This window comes from Erythrolamprus reginae, chromosome 1 (assembly GCF_031021105.1).
Source record: "Erythrolamprus reginae isolate rEryReg1 chromosome 1, rEryReg1.hap1, whole genome shotgun sequence".
Taxonomy (NCBI): domain Eukaryota; kingdom Metazoa; phylum Chordata; class Lepidosauria; order Squamata; family Dipsadidae; genus Erythrolamprus; species Erythrolamprus reginae.
Genome location: NC_091950.1, coordinates 58,841,948 through 58,847,947, shown reverse-complemented (window position 1 = coordinate 58,847,947; position 6,000 = coordinate 58,841,948).

Below are 6,000 nucleotides of genomic sequence, written 5' to 3'. Positions count from 1 at the left end.
ATGCTGCCCTGTGCATCTAACCAGGCTCCCAACATTTCTCGTGCTCAGCCCCACCACCCCAGAAAAGTACCAGCAACTGCAGGGTGGAAGGGCAAGAGCTACTCACTCTCCTCCCAGGATTCTCTCATGCTTTCTGTCTTCTCTGCTTTCGCCACTGCTGCTGCTTCCCTGAGTGCACATGTTTGTTTGTTTGTTTGTTTGTTTGTTTATTTATTTATTCATTATTTATTTATTCATTCATTCATTATTTTATTTATTTATTTACTTATTTACTTACCTACTTATTCATTCATTCATTTATTTATTTATTCATTTATTCATTCATTCATTCATTATTTATTTATTCATTCATTATTTTATTTATTTATTTACTTACTTATTTACTTACCTACTTACTCATTCATTCATTCATTCATTCATTCATTCATTCATTCATTCATTCATTCATTCATTTATTCCAATACATAATACACATTGAAGAGAATAGATATGTAGTAATATAAATAAAGAAAAGAATAGAAAAAAAATATAAAAGTATAGGTGAACATATTTGAAAGGAAGAAAAGATAAATGAGATAAGGAGAGACAATTGGACAGGGGACGGAAGGCACACTGGTGCACTTATGCACATGTGACTGGCTAATGGCCAGCTCACTCACCTGCCTGCCTGCCTGCCTGCACCACAGTTAAAATTGCTAAAAATAGAGGCTGGCAGAGGCAGGAAGTATCTCAGCCACCCCGCCCAAAGGGCCTAGTCCATTGGAGGGCAGCCCCTCTGCGCTGCGCTCTGGCCTGCTCTGCTGGCCATCAGCCCCACCAGTCCCTGCACCACTCCTGCCACATATGCCCTGCTCCCAGCCACTTTTCTTCCACCCTGGTCCCAGTACCCCTTTGATTCTTTCCGGGAGGCGGCTCTTCCCAGGCTCTGCTGCTTTCGGTATGAGATCTCTGCCGTCAGGCATGGGGGAACTAAAACACCTCCCCCTTGCCCATGCTGTTTTGTTGATTGATTGACTGTGTGCCTGTTTTTTATATATATTGGGATTGCTTTATGAAATTACTAATTTTAAATTGTAATTAGATTGGTGGGCATTGGATTTGTTATTGTGTACTGTTTTTTATTATTGTTGTGAGCCGCCCCGAGTTTTCGGAGAGGGGCGGCATATAAATCCAATAAATCTAATCTAATCTAATCTTTCCGACAGCCAGGCCCGCCTGCCTTCCAGATCTTGCCCTCCTTGCTGAGAGACTCAGCTCCTTTCCTGGTTCCAGACCCCAATGAACACCTGTTGTTTCAGGCAATATGGAGTTTGCCTATCACTTGCTGGCAGACCAACACCAGCCCTGTTAGCGTCCCAGCCCCTTATCCTTGGCATGCCTTCATAGCTGCTCCATCGGACTCTTTCGTCTCTGCCACCAGGAAATGACTGACGTTGCCTCACTTCATCCCATTGGGGGGGCAGCCCGGCTCTGCATATATGCGCAGCCCGGCTCTGCATACATGTGCAGTCCGGCTCTGCATACATGTGCAGCCCGGTTAAGCATACTTGCGCAGCTGTTTGGAGGAGGCTTTTCTGAAGCCTGGGAAGGGCAAAAATGGCCTCCCGCCTCCGGAAGGACGAAAAGCAGCTGGCCACCATTTATTTATTTTTATTATTTATTTATTCTTTGTCCAATATACAATACATATGGAAGAGAATAGACATTAAGTAATATATATAAAGATAGAAAGTAAAAAAGAAGAGAAGTAGATGGGAGGGAGAGAATATATATGATATAAGAGATAGGGAGAGAATATATATGATATGTATATTATATATATATATATATATATATATATATATATATATATATATATATATATAGAGAGAGAGAGAGAGAGAGAGAGAGAGAGAGATAAGGAGAGAATATATATAATATATGATGTAAGGAAAGGCAATTGGACAGGGGACGATAGGCACATCAGTGCACTTATATACCCCCTTATATGCACTTATATACACCATGCACATTCACACTGGAGCTAATATAAGGCAATGCCTTGTGTGCCCTCAGATATGGTTCCACAGGTGGCACGTGTGCCATAGGTTCACCATCACGGTTCTAGATGGTCTAAAACAATGGCTCATTAAAAGCTGGCTTTTAAATCTATCCAGGCATTCAAAAAATATAAAGCTCAAAAGCTTTTGGCGACTCAAGCTACCAAGAATACTGAGCTAGTGAATACAGACGATTAAAATGGGTGCGTTGGTGAACTAGTTTTGTCCTTCTTCCCATATTTTGTGAATTGCCATATTTTGAAAATTATAGAGACATCAAAATGTCTTTAGCTGACTTGAGGTGATATTTTTAATAGTAAAGGCTCCATTTAAAACACTAAGTCATGGTATTAGAGAAGGAAGTACTGTATAAATTGTAGCCAATATTTCATAGAATATGGTAATCAAAGCAGCACAAAATGATACTGAAAATTATCCTTGATAACTCTGTATATAAATATCAGTTAAAACCATAGTGTAAGGCCATATATCTGTAGATGAAACAAGCTCTACTTGACTCTCTTGAGATGATGGAAGTGCAAGGGTACGTCAGAATCTATTTCAAGGAGGGGATAATTGCACTTCCAAAGGGAAGTGGCAGTTAGTTAGATCTCAGAAAACATGATAGCTGGCAGTTTCTATTTTATGGAGAACAAAGTCTGCTATACTCAAATAATTTATCACTACCAGTTAATGGTATGTTTCAAAGGGATTGCTTTGAGAATTACAACTGAAGTGTTTCAAAGGACATGGAAGCATAATCATTAAAAGCCTAACCCTGATTCACTGCAAAGTAAAACTAGATTTCCTTATTCATTTCTGTGGAAAGAGGAAGTCCCTTTTGTTTCCATAGAACCAATACATGGGACAGTGTATGTGAAAAAGTTTACAGAAATTTCATCTCATCTTATCAGTTTGAGTGAAGGTCTTCGTAAAATGAACCATGAATGGACAATAGAAAAAAGTATTGTTATTATTATTTTATTATTAATAATTAGGTCTTACTTTTTATGTTTTATATGTACGATTCTCCAGATCTCCTTTGCACCATTTTATAATTAAAAGTATCTGGTCTCACCTTCCATAAATATACAGAAAAGAAGGATGTAATGGGACTTGCATTTATGGATTTGAATTGATAATCAACATTTCATTCATTCATTCATTCATTTATATATATATTTATTGGATTTGCATGCCGCCCAAATACATACACAAAGTCCAAAGCATCTGCTGCTCTCTACTCCCAGAATCCTGTTGCTGAGAAGACTTACAGCAATATATACACTGCTCAAAAAATTAAAGGGAACACTCAAATAACACATCCTATATCTGAATGAATGAAATATTCTCATTGAATACTTTGTTCTGTACAATAATAATAATAATTAATAATAATAATAATAATAATTTATTAGATTTGTATGCCGCCCCTCTCCGAAGACTCGGGGCTGCTCACAACAACGATAAAAAAAATATTATACTGGCACAAATCTAATATTAAAAACCCTAAAAACCCTATCATAATTAAAAACCAAACAGCACATACATACCAAACATAAATTATAATAAGCCTGGGGGAAAGGTGTTTCAAATCCCCCATGCCTGGCGGTATAGGTGGGTCTTAAGTAGTTTACGGAAGACAAGGAGGGTGGGAGCAGTTCTAATCTCCGAGGGGAGTTGATTCCAGAGGACTGGGGCCGCCAGAGAAGGCTCTTCCCCTGGGACCCGGAAGATGACATTGTTTAGTCGACGGGACCCGGAGAAGGCCAACTCTGTGGGACCTTATCGGCCGCTGGGATTCGTGCGGTAGCAGGCGGTTCCAGAGGTACTCTGGTCCAATGCCATGTAGGGCTTTAAAGGTCATGACCAACACTTTGAATTGTGACCGGAAACTGATCGGCAGCCAATGCAGGCCACGGAGTGTTGTAGATACGTGGGCGAACCTGGGAAGCCCCACGATGGCTCTCGCGGCCGCGTTCTGCACGATCCGGAGTTTCTGAACACTTTTCAAAGGTAGCCCCATGTAGAGAGCATTGCAGTAATCGAACCTCGAGGTGATAAGGGCATGAGTGACTGTGAGCAATGACTCCCTGTCCAAATAGGGCCGCAACTGGTGCACCAGGCGAACCTGGGCAAACGCCCTCTTCGCCACAGCCGAAAGATAATGTTCCAATGTCAGCTGTGGATTGAGGAGGACGCCCAAGTTGCGCACCCTCTCTGAGGGGGTCAATAGTTCCCCCCCAGGGTAATTGACGGACAGATGGAATTGTCCTTGGGAGGCAATACCCACAGCCACTCCGTCTTGTCTGGGTTGAGTTTGAGTTTGTTGACACCCATCCAGTCCCCAACAGCCTCCAGGCACCAGCACATCACTTCCACTGCTTCGTTGACTGGACAAAGTTGAGTGTGCACAACAGCATGTGAAATCGATTGTCAATCAGTGTTGCTTCCTAAGTGGACAGTTTCATTTCACGGAAGTTTGATTTACTTGGAGTTATATTGTGTTGTTTAAGTGTTCCCTTTATTTTGTTTTGGAGCAATGTATGCAGTGATGGGCTCCTACGGGAATGATCAGGAACGCAGTTCTGGTAGCAAAATTTGGAGCTCCATCCCAGAGCACCCAATTTGCACGGAAAGATGTTGAAACAAAATGCATAAGCCACGCCCACAGTGTGGTAGTAAAAATTTTGGTAGCCCATCACTGTATGTATGTATATATAGCTCCTTTTTGCCTCTAGGCCCAACCCAGGGCCATTTCAAGGCAGTTAATTTATTAATAGCCGACAACTAGATTCTGTATGTATCACATGTTTTTTGCTGAAATTTTAAAATTAAGGGTGACTAGGATGGCACCATTTACAAGGCAGAAGTTGCCGGATCAAATCCCAGTAAGGGTGTGGCTAGCTGATGAGGCCAGAACAAGGCCGAAATATATGTTTTTTCCTAGTATATTTTCCCTGGTATATTGAAGGAGCATCACAGTTCCTTTTTGCCTCTAGGACCAACCTGAAATATATATATCATTATTTCGGCCTTGTTCTGCCTTGAAATGGTCCCGGGTTGGGCCTAGAGGCAAAAAGGAACTGTGACACTCCTTCAATATACCAGGGTGATCCGACATATAAAATTATACTGGGGTAGTTATATACCTGACTTTCCAATTTCTGTAGACTCTGTTTAGCTGATTGGAAGGATGACAATTGCAATTCCATTGCTTTAAAGAGGGTGGTTTTCCTTGGGGAATACAGTGATCCCCCGCTCGTTGCGAGGGTTCCGTTCCAGGACCCCTCGCAACGAGCGGGTTTTCGCGAAGTAGCGCTGCGGAAGTAAAAACACCATCTGCGCATGTGCAGATGGTGTTTTTAACTTCCGCAGCGCTAGCGAGGAGCCGAAGATTGGGGGCGGCGCGGCTGTTTTAAAACGTCGCCGACATGGGGGGCTCGCTAGCACCCCCCCGAACCCCCAACCCGGGTTTGGGGGGGTGCTAGCAAGCCCCCCATGTCGGCGGCGACGTTTTAAAACACCCACGCGGCTTTCCAATGAGTCCCGAAGACAAACGTGGAAGTTTGATGTTTGTCTTCGGGACTCATTGGAAAGCTCCGATCGTTTTAAAACAGGCGCGTCATTCTCCGCTGACTCCTGGCGAACTTCCCCGCTTTAGGAGTCAGCGGAGAACGGCGCGCCTGTTTTAAAACGATCGGAGCCGGCATATCGAGAGATGGAGAAGAGGACCGCCCCCCCCCCCCCCCAACTCGAAGAATGACATTTCCAAGGCCGGGCGTGGGGGCGGGGGGGATCGGGGCTAGATTTCCCTTTCTCCCGCGGACTTTTCTTTTGCTCCGAGCCTTGCGGACAAGCAGCGACCCGGCTTTTTCAAAGCGCAAAAGGTTGGAGGAGGACGCGGCTCGCGGAGAGGTGGAGAGAACCGGTGGGGTTCCTCAAGAAGACAACAGGTTCT